Source organism: Cetorhinus maximus, chromosome 13, assembly GCF_964194155.1.
Source record: "Cetorhinus maximus chromosome 13, sCetMax3.hap1.1, whole genome shotgun sequence".
Classification (NCBI taxonomy): domain Eukaryota; kingdom Metazoa; phylum Chordata; class Chondrichthyes; order Lamniformes; family Cetorhinidae; genus Cetorhinus; species Cetorhinus maximus.
This window is the reverse complement of record NC_135891.1, coordinates 28,389,504-28,404,873: the sequence shown is the minus strand read 5'-3', so window position 1 is coordinate 28,404,873 and position 15,370 is coordinate 28,389,504. Positions and strand designations below refer to the sequence as shown.

At 41.9% G+C, this 15,370-nt stretch overlaps 1 protein-coding gene across 1 annotated transcript in view; it reads left to right on the top strand.

Annotated features, from left to right (window-relative positions):
- Positions 1–1,234: 1,234 nt before the first annotated feature.
- The window catches only part of rgs19 (regulator of G protein signaling 19), a 142,989-nt gene continuing 128,853 nt past the window's right edge, over positions 1,235–15,370 (top strand). The window contains exon 1 of the mRNA XM_078555164.1: positions 1,235–1,383. The gene's annotated coding sequence lies outside the window, so the exon portion shown is untranslated. The remainder of the gene's footprint in view (positions 1,384–15,370) is intronic.

The window sequence follows — 15,370 nt, the reverse complement described above, 5'->3', positions numbered from 1 at the left end:
TATGAACACACAGGATACAAAGTACATCTTCCAGTCCTATTGCCAGTCCCTTTTAAACAAAATCTGCACCGCGATGATCTAAAATAAACTTCTTAAAAGCATAGCATCGTAAATAAATGTTAGTTTTATACTGCATCTATATATATGATAAACAAATTAAAATGGGTATTACGTGGAAATATAGGTCAACTTAGAGTCAGCATGCATATACAAGTACAATTTATACTGTAACTATCGGGTGGGTTGGCTCAGCAGGACACTGCAGACATGTTACAACTCCAGTCGGAAGCCTGCGCTCTGCTCGACACTCCCAGGAGGAGAAAGTCTTATTCTCCTTTTCAATCCACTCTGTGTGGCTATTAACATTCACTTCACATCACGTTTCGTCTTGGCTGAGAAGCCCTCCACAATAACTTGCGGAGTGCAAGTGCATCGTTAATTATCCCGATAACTGACAGGTTTATAAATTCTTGGATGGACTGTATAGTCTTTTATCGATTCTGTTGTAGTAGCATTGACATTTTTAGAATTGTTAATAAGTCCGTTCAGATGAAAAGAGGTTCCTTGGGTCCATATCGAGGCGTAGCAATGTTTAGATCTATATGCTTTCAAACATATGAAAAGATACATATTTTAAAGTCACCTTTATTTCTGAGGATTTTTTTTTTGTAAAACTTCCACAAAAGAAGCTGGGCGAAGCCGATTTCTGGAGCTTAATTATTCAACATTATCTAAATTGAACTTAATTTGCTTTCACTTCAGTTTAAGGTACACATCGATCACCAACCACGCTGGGATATTCCCCGATTCTGAAATCAGTCGCTCTAGAAAATCCTGCTGTCTCTGCCGTGCGCTTTTAAAGAATTAGAACAGAGTGGCGTGTGTATATATATGTGTGTGTGTGTGTATGTGTGTGCGTATATATGTGTATATATATACATATGTGTGTATATATGTATGTATATGTATGTATTTAGTGCGTGTATGTGCGTGTATGTATATATATGTGCATATGTGCATATATATGTGAATGTAAATATTTGTGTTTATATGTGTGTGTATACATATGTGTGTGTTCTGTTTGAGGACTCTTTAAAATGCACCAAAACTGAACGTGGAATGTTGGTTTGCTGCGTGTTGTTGACTGAGGTGTGAGGGGTGTTGCTGAAACACGGAGACCTGGGGAAAGCTTGTTGAACATCAGAGCTTTTCGACTGAGACTCTTTGACGTAGAAACCGAGCTCAACTGCGAGGAAGTCAATCGTTTCGAAACGCATGCGCAGCCCATCTATGCCAGCCGCCCTGGGTGTCGATCTGACTTTAAAAAAAACGGATGTGCTTTAGAAAACGAAACAGTAACACACCGAATTTTAATGACAAACTGTGAGTATTATCTTCATGTTTGCTTGCTGGTACTAGTTTGTTTTTTCCCCCCTCCCAACAAATCCATACCCAGGGATTGGAGCAGTCAATTTGAAGGCTAAACCTGAGAAATGTATCCGCTCCAGATCCCACAATCTGACAAGTCTTCCTTTTGTGTACTGCAGCTCAACATTCACAACGTTTTAGGCAAATTCCAAATCATTAGAGATGTCCGTATGGTCCTTTTATTTAAGAAAAAGAGATTGGAATATCCCCAGACAAACAGGAGGGTGGTATCACGTTTATTATCTTCTAATGGCTTTGTTGATCATTTTGTCTGTCAGTTCACATTTCTTGCGCGTTAACCCTGCTCACCGTAAAATGCAGGATTATTTTAGACCCGCGAATAGCGAGAGCACCCATATTGTGGCTTTAAAGTCGTGGCCATTTGCCAGTCTCTCTGGTCACAGTTTTTAAGCCGAGCCTGGCAGCTCTGTCCGGCTCCTGTGTCCTTTCGGCTCGCAGCTTTGAAGGAAAAGGTAACGCGCACGATTGGAAGTTGCGGCACTTTGGATGCGCTGACCTTTCCCCTGCTGCTTCTTGCAACAGCCACCTGTGGCTGCTGCTGGATTCCAGGCTCGGATCGGCGCCACGCTCCAGCACCACTCGCGCGCGTCCAGGCAGAGATTTGCAATGCACACGCCAGCCTCAGCCTCCCTTCGCGCGGTCTATACCGTCCAAGCTGAACAAAATGCCACGGGGATCATTTTCCCCAAGATCTGTTAAGTGTCTACCAGGAGACAAAATTGCCTGCGGCTTCAAGTTCTGATTCAGGGTCCCAGCATTTTCCTGTGGTTTGTTGTCGCCACCTTTATTTGTTTGATACAAAATACACCAACAAATGAAGTAATGAGATTGTTGCATGCACCTTAAAACTTTTTTTTTGGGGGGGGGGGGGGGTGCGGTGAGGTAGGAGGTTTGGTTGATTCTTTAGTGAAAAAAATTGAGGCATGACCAAGTGATGCTGCTTGCTAGGTGTGGAAATCGGAGCAGCTACATTGTCACAAGAGGGAGGGAAAATTGCAGTTCTCTACTCAGGTTCTATGAAGCACTTTTATCATCCTACAGTTTCCAGTGCCTATAGATATATATACAGCTGTTTCTCAATGCACACGCTTATTCAGCATTAATTTGAGGATGTTCAAATAAATAGATATTGATAATGTACTGCATTCAATTTTGCTGATGAATAGCAGATCTTATGTATTGCTGTCGAGACCAACAACGTTGCACAATCATTTTTCTTTAAAGAGGCTGGTACTGATGTCGATAGACTGTGTCTCTATTAGGAATTACAAGAGGTTCAGTTATTTCTTAACAACATAATACTATGTGCACATGTTTAACACAATGTGATGACAGGCTGCAGAAGTATGAAACTGCAGGTAACGCTTACCGTGCTCATGTGGTGGGCTTGGAAAAGTGGTTGGCAGAACACAGGTACACTATTTATTCTTATCACAGATCAATTGAAGTCCCATGAGTATGAGTGTGGTCAAGGATGGGCAATCAAGAGTGCTATTGTATGCTTTGAATTTGTTCACTGTGTCAAACCAATGACTTAGCCTGCAATATGTTTCTGAAATGCAAACATTCTCTCAAAAGTGTGTTGGCACTTGCAACTAAAGATGCAAATTGTCTCAGTAGAGCTGTTGGGGAAGCCCATATCACATGGTCCTCTCAAAAAAGCGTTGCAGCACTAACATCATTGTGACGAAAGAGACTGTTGTACACTCTCCTTCTCAAAACATAAAATCTCATTCCCACTACACTCGAGAATTTTTTTTTAAGATGAACATAGTCTTGAATTGTTTAAGATTGTTTTTCTTATTCATTTTTCTGTCTTTTTACTTCCTGTTGAACGTTTGTGTTAAAACACCATGACATTTAGGAAACTGTCATGAAGGAATTACCAAGCCAGACACTGGAAGGGAGCTGAATCAAAATAGAGAGTTGGAAAAACTTTATCATTGTAGCATCCTGAATTATTGATTGGGTCTACTTGTAATAAATATATTTGGGATCAGAAATTCATTCAAGCCAGTTTCTTCAATAATGTCCATTAAATAAAAATGGGCAGAAAAAAACAAGAAATAAGTTTTGTAATTAATAAACATTTATCAAAAGGTCAGGTAGATTCTGTGGAAGGAACAACAAATTAGCTTTTCTCAAAACTGAGGAGCCATCTGACCTGTTAAATGTTGCCAGTACTTATGTTTTTGCTTTAGATTTCCAGCAGTTGATATTTTTACTTTTTGGTAACATTTATTATCACATTTTAACCAATTATTTGTAAATCTAATAAGTTTATATCACCACAAATAATCAACATTCCAGAAAAATGCACCACTTCTTATTTGTGTACAAAATTGCCCAAAGAGGGAACTCAGCTTAGGCTGGTGCAATTAAAGTAGATATTGGATGTGCTGTAATCCAAATTTGTGTTCCATGCATTTGTATTGACTTAGCTATATGGTTTGAATAATGAAGGAGTCAGGGCAGATAGACAGCATGGTGGCAAAATTGCATCTGTATGCAATATCATAGCCCATATTAAATAATTTGCATAATTTATTCAATGTGCTAGTTTTTTATTTTTTATTGCACAATACATTTGTTGCACATGTACATGCACAGTAGTCTCACTAACAAATTGTGTAATGCACATACACCAATGATGATGCTCTCTATAGCTCAGTCTTGACTGATCAGGGCTCATTCATCTCATGTATAGATAAATGATGTATTCAGGATTCCCCCGGCTTTGTTAATAACACCTGGTAACACCTGACATTGAAAGAATTCATTAGGATTGGTGGTACATTTCATTCATAAAACATGATGAATGAAATGTTAATTTCTGATCAATGCCGCCTAAATAAGGCTTCAAATTTATTTCCATCACACCCTTCTCAGGTTCTTAAAATCTGTGTAATTTTTGAAGTGAACAGAAAGTAACATTTACAGCATAACATTTTCTGGAGTATACTTTTCAAATATTATTTGCAATTAAAGCCGATTTCTTCTTTTCTGAAGGAGGGTCTGGCAAATATTCAATTAATGTGAGAAACTATTGTTTACAGTATTAGCAGAGGAACACTTTATGCATTCATATGATATTCTGCTGTTGTTCTCCCTCTGATTAATTGGTAACCACAATCTGTAACCTCATGGTTTGGCATATTCCTCATTCTCCCATTACCATCAGTTTAGGGGACCAACCCTGGTTCAATAAGGAGTCTGGAAGAGCATGCCAGAAGCAGCATCAGGTGTACCTAAAAATGAGGTATCAAACTGCTGAAGCTACAGTACAGGACATATGCATGTTAATCAATGGAGGCAGTATGTTATAGGTGGAGCTAAGTGATCCCAAACCAACAGATCAGACAAAAGCTATGCTGTTCTGCTGCATCTAGTTGTGAATGGTAATGGAGAATTAAACAACTAATAGGAAGAGGAGTAGGCTCTATAAACATTGCTGTTACTCAATGATGGCAGAGACTGGCACATTAGTGCAAAAAGCAAGACTGAAGCATTTGAATACATTTTCAGCCAAAAGTGCTGTGTGGATGATCCCTTTCAGCCTCTTGCTGACGTTTCCATCAGCACAAATGCTAATCTTCAACCAATTTGATTCACTTTGTGTGATATCTAGTATCAGCTAAGTGTGGAAAATACAGCAAAGACTGCAGGCCTCAACAGCATCCTGACCGTCATCCTGAAGATTTGGTGCTCCAGAACTAGTTGTCCTCTGCCCAAGCTTTTCCAGTGCAACTACAACACTGGCACCAATGCAATAAAGTGGAAAATTGCCAAGTTATCTTCTGTCCAAGTAAAGAAGGCCAAATTCAATCTGACCAATTATCACTGCATCAGCTTACCAGCTCAATTACCAGCAAAGTGATAGAAGGTGTTGTCAACACTGCTATTAAGTGACACTTGCTCTTACTCCCCAATTACCTGCTCACAAATCTTCACTCTGGTTTCTGTCAAGCCCACTTGGCTCCAGACCTCATTTCAATCTTGGTCGAGACATGGAAAAAAAGATCTGAATTCTAGAGGTGAGGTGAAAAGGACTGCCCTTGACATCAGGGCAGTATTTGACCGGGTGTGACATCAAGGAGCCCAAGTAAAACTGAAGTCAATGGGAATCGAGAGGAAAACTCCTCACTGGCAAGAGTCACACCTACCACAAAGGAATGGTTGTGGTTATTGGAGCGGTGTCTCCTGGGCCAATTATCTTCAGCTGCTTTATCAATGAACTTCCCTCCATCATAAGGTCAGAAGTGGGATTTTTCAATGATTATTGCAGTGTTCAGTGCCATTTGCAATTTGCTCAGATAGGGAAGCAGTCCATGCCCACATGCACAAAGGTCTGGACAATATTCAGGCTTGGACTGATAAATGGCAAGTAACATTTGTACTACTCAAGTGTCAGACAACAACTATCTTGAGAAAGGATATTATCATCTCTCCTCGACATTCAATGGTACTGCCAACGGTACCACCGTCGTCAAATCTCCCACCATCAACATCACTAGCGACCAGAAACTTAGCTGAACCAGCCACAAAAATACTGTAGGAACAGATAAGAGCTGGCTATTTTGCAGCAAGTATCTCACCTCCTAATAAGGCACAAGGCAGGAGTGTGATAGAATACTCTCCTTGCCCTGACGAGTGCGACTCAAACAACACTCAAAGTTTGATGCAATCCAGAATAAAGCAGCCCAATTTATTGCCGACGCCACCCACCATCTTAAATATTAACTCCCTCCACCACTGGTGCACAGTCGTAGCAGTGCGTACCTCGAACAAAATATGTTGCAGCAACTCACTAAAGCTTCCTTGACAGCAGCTCCCAAACCCACAACCCCTATGTAGAAGGACAGAAGCAGCAGGCACCAGGGAACACCATCAACTGCAAGTTTGTTCAAAGTTACACACCATCCTAATTTGGAAATATCTCATTGTTCCTTCATCATCATTGGATCTTCCTACCTAAAAGCACCATGCAAGTACCTTCACATCATGGTCTGCAACGTTTTGAAAAGATGGCTCACCACCAACAGTAAGGGCAATAAATGCTGGCCTTGCCAATGACTTTCACATCTTGTGAATGAATAAAAATAATCAAATAAATGAGTTAACATTATTGATAAAATTAAAAACAGAGTTATGTCATATATGAATATATTAAGCTTTTGACCACTAACACAGTAATGTCTAGTCATTATTATTTTCTTCATTTTAAATGAGCTTTCTAATCAGTTTAAAGTATGGTACCTCACATCCTGAGTATAATTGAGGGCTACAGTGATAAGCTACTGAGCTGAAAATCACAATAGTAACAGAAAACTGGGAATATTATTGAAGGCTTAAGGTGATTTATATTGCATAAAGTACAAGAGAGGTCTAATCATTCAATGCTTTACATTTGAAAAATGGAAACTTTTTGAAGTCATATTATCCACTAAAATCGCTCTAACTCATTTCCTACTAATGTAATTTATTTTGCAGCTCAAAAATATGCATGTCAAACTGCAACAAATCAAGTAGGACAATTGGTTAATACAAGTACATGATTAGTATAAATTCAGAACTTCAACATGGGTTTGCAGGAGATACGAGGAGAGGCAGGCGGGGGAGTCTAGGGAGTGAATTCCAGAGTATGAAGCCCAGGTGACCAAAGGCATAGTTGCCAATTGTGGAGCAATGAGAGGGCAAAGCACAGGAAGAATGGAGAGTTCTGGGGTTTTGTAGGGCTGGAGGGCTTGCAGAAATGGGACAGCTCAAAGCCATGAAAGGATTTGAAATATAAGGATGAGAATTTTAAAGTGGAACCTTTGAGGAATCAAGAGCCAGTGTAGGTCGCCAAGGAGAGAGATAATGGGTAACAATCTTCAACCAGAAGTGCCAATTGGATGATCCATCATGGCCTCCTCCAGAGGACCCAGCATCACAGGTGCCAGTCTTCAGCCAATTCGATTCAATCCGTATGATATCAAGAAGCGGCTGATGGCACTGGATACTGTGAAAGCTATGTGCCCTGACAACATTCGGCAATAGTACTGAAGATTTGTGCTCAAGAACTTGCTGTACCCCTAGCCAAGCTGTTCCTGTACAGCTACAACACTGGCATCTACCCGGCTATGTGGAAAATTGTCCAGGTATGTCCTGTACTCAAAAGGCAGGACAAATCCAACCCAGCCAATTACCGCTCTATCAGTCTACTCTTGATCATCAGTAAGGTAATGGAAAGGGTCATCAACAGTGCTATCAAGTGGCACTTGTATAGCAATAATCTGTTCACTGATGCTTAGTTTGGGTTCCTCCTGGGTCACTCAGCTTCTGACCTCATTACAGCCTTGGTTCAAACATGGACAAAATAACTGAACTCCCAAGGTGAGGTGAGAGTGACTGCCCTTGACATCAAGGCAGCATTTGACTGAGTGTGGCATCAAGGAGCCCGAGCAAAACTGGAGTCAATGAAAATCGGGGGAAAACTCTCAGCTGGTTGGAGTCATACCTAGCAAAAAGGAAGATGGTTGTGGTTGTTGGAGGCCAATCATCTCAGTTCTAATACATCACTGCAGGAGTTCCTCAGGGTAGAGTCCTAGGGCCAACCATCTTCAGCTTCTTCATCAATGACCTTCCTTCTATCATAAGGTCAGAAGTGGGGATGTTCGCTGGCAATTGCACAATGCTCAGCACCAATCTTGACTGCTCAGATACTGAAGCAGTCCATGTCCAAAAGCAGCAAAACCGTGACAATATCCAGGCTTGGGCTAACAAGTGACAAGTAACATTCATGCCACACAAGTGCCAGGCAGCTTGATTGGCACCCCATCCACAAACATTCACTCCCTCCACCACTGACGCACAGTTGCAGCAGTGTGTACCATCTACAAGATGCCCTGAAGGAACTCACCAAGCCTCCTTAGACAGCACCTTCCAAACCCATGACCACTACCATCTCGAAGGACAAGGGCAGCAGACACGTGGGAACACTACCACTTTGAAGTTCCCTTCCAAGCCACTCACCATCCTGACTTGGAAATATATCGCTGTTCCTTTACTGTCACTGGGTCAAACTAGAACCCGCACCCTAACAACATTGCGCATGTACCTACACCACATGGACTGCAGCAGTTCAAGAAGGCAGCTCACCACCTCCTTCTCAAGGGCAATTAGGGATGGGCAATAAATGCTGGCCCAGCCAGTGATGCCCACATCCCATGAATGAATAACAAAAATGTGGGCTTTGATGCAGGATGTTTTGGGTGAGTTGAAGTTAACAAAACGTGCAGAACTTTATATAATTGTGGCAAATTCTACAAACAACACACTCAGTTATCTTAATTCCCCTTACATTGTGATGTATACATTTTTGATTGTTTCTTTTAGAAACAGAATACTGGCATTTTTGTATGAGAATGTATATAGTGCATTTCTCGCGTTTGTTATTTACTCCAACTTTCTGTGACATTAAACCAGTTTGCTTAACAAATAAATTCAACCTTTTCTTATTGAGCACTTTATTTTAAATGCTTTGCAGTTTAACAATGTAAATACCTTTAAAAATACTCTTGTCCTGTCTATTTGATAGCCATACAAATTCAATATAGGAGCTTGAAATAGTGATTTTTTTTCCATTGCATTAGTTTTGTTGTTTGTTGAGTAAGTTGATTTAGTCGAGTAAGTTGTATGGCTGTAAAACACGGATGATTGTGATGAGAAATTTTTTTGATTTTTTTTGGGGGTTATGGTGGTATTACGTAAAGAAAGCTGTGTGCGTGTGTCTGTGTGTGGGTATTGTGTGTGTGTGTATTTGTGTGTGTGTGTGTGCATGTTTGTCTGTGTGTATGTTTAATTAAACTGGGGAGGTTAATAAAGACAGCGTGTCTGTGAGAACTGGGAGATAAAAGGGTAAAGGTGTTAGGTTCATGCATTTGTAATAAGAAGGTATGGTTTGTTTGAGTTACAAGTAAATAGGTTGGGTTTAAGATTTTCATTATAAGATAAATGGGGTCTTGGCTTTTCAGCTGTTGAATTTCAAAGGGGAGTTTAGAAGTGACAAGGAACTTTATAACTTGTAAGGTTTTCATAAGTAAACAGGGGAAGGTATAATAAATTTTATTGTCTTGAAAGTAGAGACAATAGGAAAACATGAAAGATTTCTGTATTGGGAGTAGTTGAGTTCAAAGAGGTGTTTGAGGACAATGGAATTTGAGATGAAAGGGGAAAGAGATATTTAAGGAAAGATAAAAACAAAAAGCTAAAAGCTACTGCGGATGCTGGAAATCCAAAACAAAAACAGAATTACCTGGAAAAACTCAGCAGGTCTGGCAGCATCGGTGGAGAAGAAATTCCTTCTTCTCCATCGATTTCTTCTCCACTGATGCTGCCAGACCTGCTGAGTTTTTCCAGGTAATTCTGTTTTTATTTAAGGAAAGATGTTTAGCTGAGTTGTGTGGCTGTTTGGAGAAATGTCCTGAAGACCAGATCTGTGTGCTGAGAAGGTAAAAGTTTTGAATAGTAAGCATCACCCTGTTTCAAGCCAGAAAAGTCTTTGTTTTCAGAAAACAGTCTGTTTCTGAACCTTTTTTTGGGATTCCCACATTGGAGTGAAAGTGTTTGAGGAGATGTCTGGTATACCTTTATTAAAGTGACAACGATTCTTTGATTTGGGTAATATTACTAGATTTTTATGGTTAAAAACCCTTAAGGGAGTTGTTGCCAAGGAGGTAGTTAACTTGTATGTTTTGACTAAGTGGGTTTTTTGGTGTTGCTATGTGAGACTGTTTTAATTGTGTAATTTTAATCTTATGTGCTCAAGTTTTTTTCTTTTTAATAAATCTTTTAATTTTTAAAACCCTAAAGGTGTGACTGGAGTCCTATGCTTTTGGGGTCAGTAGCTCTTTCTCCTCGTTTTCAAAATGCAAAAAAAAAATGTTCAGATCAGTAAGACAGGTTTTCCCTTTGGGATCTGGCTTGCTAAGCAATAACTTCTGCTGTGGTTGTAACACAGCTACCAAGAAAGGAAGCTCAATAACTTTCATTGTTGCTGTTTGCGGCACATCATGGCATCTTATGGAGGAATAAAATTATTTTCAGCAGTTCTCTCATAGACAAAACTCCCAAGTATGTTGGCACTCATCAAGCAGAGACAACTTTGCTCGTTCAGGCACATTCACAGGATGGAAGAGAGTCGCATAGCTAAGAATTTTCTGTATGGTGAGAGTCAGACGACAAGTAGGGTGCCCAAAGCTCTGCTTCAAGGATGCCATGAAGACCCTAGACATTGATTCTTATGCTTGGGAGACATTAGCTGACGACAGAGGAAAATGGCGTTGGCATGTGCCACCATGAACAGGGGCTACAATGGTTTGGCAACAGACATCAACACTGAAAACAACAGCCCGCAACAGCACCTGATGACCACTTTCTATGCAGCATTTGTGACAGAACCTGTTTCTCATGGATTGGCCCCTTCAGCCATCAGCAAAAGTGCACCATATGAAACTACCCCAACCCCAGTGGATTTAATTTGCTGCATGTCTAGTAGGAAGAATGCAGATGATGACAAAGTTGGTTTACCACAGGGAGATTTAGAAAATAACTTGGGAGTAATGGCAGACATTTGGCTAGATAAAGTGGCGAAGCAGTTAAAAAGTTCACACAATGCTAGGATATATGGGCCTGGATTTCCGCTCCTGGATTGGGAGAGCAGAGTCGAGACATTTCTTGGCTCCGCGAGGCCAACCCAGGAAAACAGGCCTGGAAGTTGGAATTTTCTTTCCGTTGGGCAGGTGGAGTGAAATCGGAGTCGGGCCCATGGCGCCTTGAATGAGTGAGGAGGCGGCTGGGTGTGGCAGTAGGCTGGCAGGAAAGCTTACCTTTGTGCTCTGGCACTGTGTGAAAGATTGAAAAAAAACAAAAAACATCCCTCCAGCCCCCACCCCCTCAAGACCCCACACCCCCTCATATAATCCTTATGCCCTATCCATGCCAACTATGCCACCTCATGCCCCTTGCACCCACCCCATAGCCCCCGCACTCTCCATATCAACCTATATCCCTGTTCCCGTCCCATAAACCCCATACCCTCTATATCAACCTATGCCCTTGTATCCACCCCTATAATCCACCATACCCTCCAGGTAAATCCATGCCCTCATGCACACCCCATATCCTCCCTGTCAACCTGTGCCCCTGTACCCACATGAAGCATTTTTTTTAAACATCGCAGGCATATTTTTTTTAAAGAGCAGGGCTTTTAAATATCTTGATAGCTTGACCGTTCCCTTTGACAGTTGCTTTTGACAGGTCCTCTTGACTGTCTTGGCAGGTCCTCTTGACAGTTCTGGCAGTTCCTTTAGACAGGTCTCTTTGCCATGTGCTTCTTACAGTTTTGACAGTTGATTTTGACAGGTCTGTTGACAGTTCCAATGAGCTTGACAGGAATGCGTTTATGCACATTTTAAGCACATTAATATCTATTTTTAACAATTCCAAAGGGCACCTGACTTCCACCAAAAGAGTCCCCAGACCAGACCCAAATGAATCCACCAAGTTCAGACTTCCTCTTACCTGTTCTAATCTACACTGTTAGATTTCACACTCTTGGCCTACCAAATTCCCACTGATGATTTAAATGGCTGACTGCCTCTGTAAATCGCACATGCATGAACCCTGACCCGATTCCATTCCTGCCCCTGAAAAAATAGGAAGTGCCATGTTGGGGAGCAGGACTTAGGATTTCTGGACTCATCCACCATTTTTGCCACGATGGAGAGGCTCTTCATCATGGGGAATATCCAGGCCTTAGTCAGAATAGTAAAGTACAAGCCTACAGTAGTGTTGTAAATGTGCAAGATTATTACTATCAAAACTCAGAGAATATGTACATCAGCAAGAATAACAACAGCAACAACTTGCATTTATATAGTGCCTTAAACATAGAAAAAGTCCCAAGGTGCCTCACTGGAGAGTAATCAGAAAAAATGGACGCTGAGCCAAAGAAGATATTAAGAGCGGTGACAAAGTACTTGATCAAAGAGTTGTGATTTAAAGAGGGTCTTGAGGCAAGGGAAGCTTAGGGAGTGAAATCCAGTGTGTGAAACCTAGGCGGCTGAAGGCACAGGGGAAATGAAGTGGGCTGCACAGGAGGTGAGAGTCAGAGGAGATTTGCAGGGTAGGGGGTGACAGCTGTAAATCTGGAGGAGGTTAAAGAAGCCGGAAGGGTAAGGACATGAAGGGATTCTAAGCTGAAGATTGAGAAATTTATATTAGAGGCATTAAGAGACCAGGATCCAATGTGGTCCAAAAAGGCAAGAGTGACATGTGAGTTTTCTTTATTCATTCATGGGATGTGGGCGACACTGGCTGGGCCAGCATTTATTGCCCATCCCTAGTTGCCCTTGAGAAGGTGGTGGTGAGCTGCCTTCTTGAACCGCTGCAGTCCATGTGGTGTGGGTACACCCACAGTGCTGTTAGGAAGGGCGTTCCAGGATTTTGACCCAGTAACAGTGAAGGAACGGTGATACATTTCCAAGTCAGGATGGTGAGTGGCTTGGAGGGAAACTTGCAGGTGGTGGTGTTCCCATCCATCTGCTGCCCTTATGCTTCGAGATGGTAGTGGTCTTGGGTTTGGAAGGTGCTGTTGAATTTCTGAGTGCATCTTGTAGATGTTACACACTGCTGCTACTGTGCGCCAGTGGTGGAGGGAGTGAATGTTTGTGGATGTGGTGCCAATCAAGCGGGCTGCTTTGTCCTGGACAGTGTTAAGCTTCTTGAGTGTTGTGGGAGCTGCACTCATCCAGGCAAGTGGGGAGTATTCCATCACACTCCTGACTTGCGCCTTGTGGACAGATTTTGGGGAGTCAGGAGGTGAATTACTCATCGCAGGATTCCTAGCCTCTGACCTGCTCTTGTAGCCATAGTATTTATATGGCTAGCCCAGTTCAGTTTCTGGTCAATGGTAACCCCCAGGATGTTGATAGTGGGGGTTTCAGTGATGGTAATGCTATTGAGCAACAAGGGGCGCTGGTTGGATTTTCTCTTGTTGGAGATGGTCATTGCCTGACATTTGTGTGGCGCGAATATTAGTTGCCACTTGTCAACCCAAGCCTGGATATTGTCCAGGTCTTGCTGCATTTGAACATGGACTGCTTCAGTATCTGAGGAGTTGCGAATGGTGCTGAACATTGTGCAATCATCAGCGAACATCCCTACTTCTGACCTTATGATGGAAGGAAAGTCATTCATGAAGCAGCTGAAGATGGTTGGGCTGAGGACACTACCCTGAGGAACTCCCACAGTAATATCCTGTGGGACTTCAAGAAGGATGGAAAATGGGTGGAAGAGTTTTATGAAAAATGGGGAATAAGGTCATCCAGGAGGGCATTTGAATGGTTGAATCTTGAGTTAACAAACATCTGGATGATAGTTTTTGCAGCACATAGGCTTCAGAGTGATGAAATAAGAGATGGAAGTAGACAGTCTTTGTGATGGAGAAGATATGGGTTGGTAGCTCAGCTTTGGATTAAACAGAGTGCTGAGGTTGTGAACAACCTGATTTAACATGAAATAGTGGAAGGCAGGGCAAAAGAATGGAATTGGTGTCAAGAGAATGGCTTTTTAAGGTGTCAGTTGTGATCCAGTTGTAACATTTTCACCTCTGAGTCAGAAGGTTGTGAATTCAAAGACTTAAGCACATAATGTAAAGCAGACACACCAATGGAGTACTGAGGGGGTGCTGCACTGTTGGAGGTGTAGTCTTTTGGATAAGACCTTAAACTGAGGCTCTGTCTGCCTGTCAGGTGGATGTAAAAGATCCCATGGCACTATTTTGAAGAAGAGCAGGGGAGTTCTCCCTGGTGTCCTGGCCAATATTTATCCCTCAATCAACATCACAGAGAAAGACAGATTATATGGTCATTATCACACTGCTGTTTGTGGGAGATTGCTGCGTGTAAATCGTTTGCCACGTTTCCTATATTACAAAAGTGACTACACTTCAAAAGTACTTAATTGACAATAAGGTGCTTTGAGATATCTGGTGGCTGTGAAGGGTTGTATCAATGCAAGTTTTGTTTTAACTGAATAACAGAGAGGCATTGGAAGAGGCTTACCATGTTAAAGATTACATGCAGATTGAGGAGAGTGAGGATCTGAAATGCTGTACTGTCACAGAGGATGCTATTTTTGAATTTAAGTAGTGCTGTTCCAATACTGTAGTAGAATGGGAACATTGAATGGAGAGATTTAAACATTTTATAAAGAAGCTTGGCATTAATTTGGAAGGCGACAAGGTATCAAGGATTTTGGAGGGAGAGGTTTTATGAGGAGGGGTGTGATAATGGCTGCTTTGAAAGTGAGTAAGGCATTACCCCATTACATAAGGTGGAGGAGTAGCTATTTACGGTGTCAGCCAGCATGGGCATAAGGCAGGGAACTTGGCTGGTCAGCATTTTAGTGTGAATGGGGTCATTAGAACTAGTCCCCTACTGCAACTAGGGGACACAGTTTAAAAACAAGTGGTCTCCCATTTAAGACAGAGATGAGAAGAATTTTTTTCTCTGAGCGTCGTGAAACTTTGGAGCTTCCTTGCCCAGAAAGCAGTGGAGGTAGGGTCAATGAGCACTTCTAAGGCAAATGTAGAAAGATTTTTGACTAACAAGGGAGTCAAAGGTTATTGGGGTTAGATGGAATGTGGAGTTGAGGCCATAATCAGATCAGCCATGATCTTATTGAATGGGAGAGCAGGCTTGATGGGCCAAATGGCCTACGCCGGCTCCTAATTCATAGGCAGAATTTTCCAGTTGGCGTGCGGGGGTGGGCCCCGCACGTCCGTGCATACAATGATGCGCAGTGATGTCGGGCGAGCATCCCGACGTCACCGCGTGCCATCACGATATTTCGTTGGGCGGGCACGTGATGATATCCA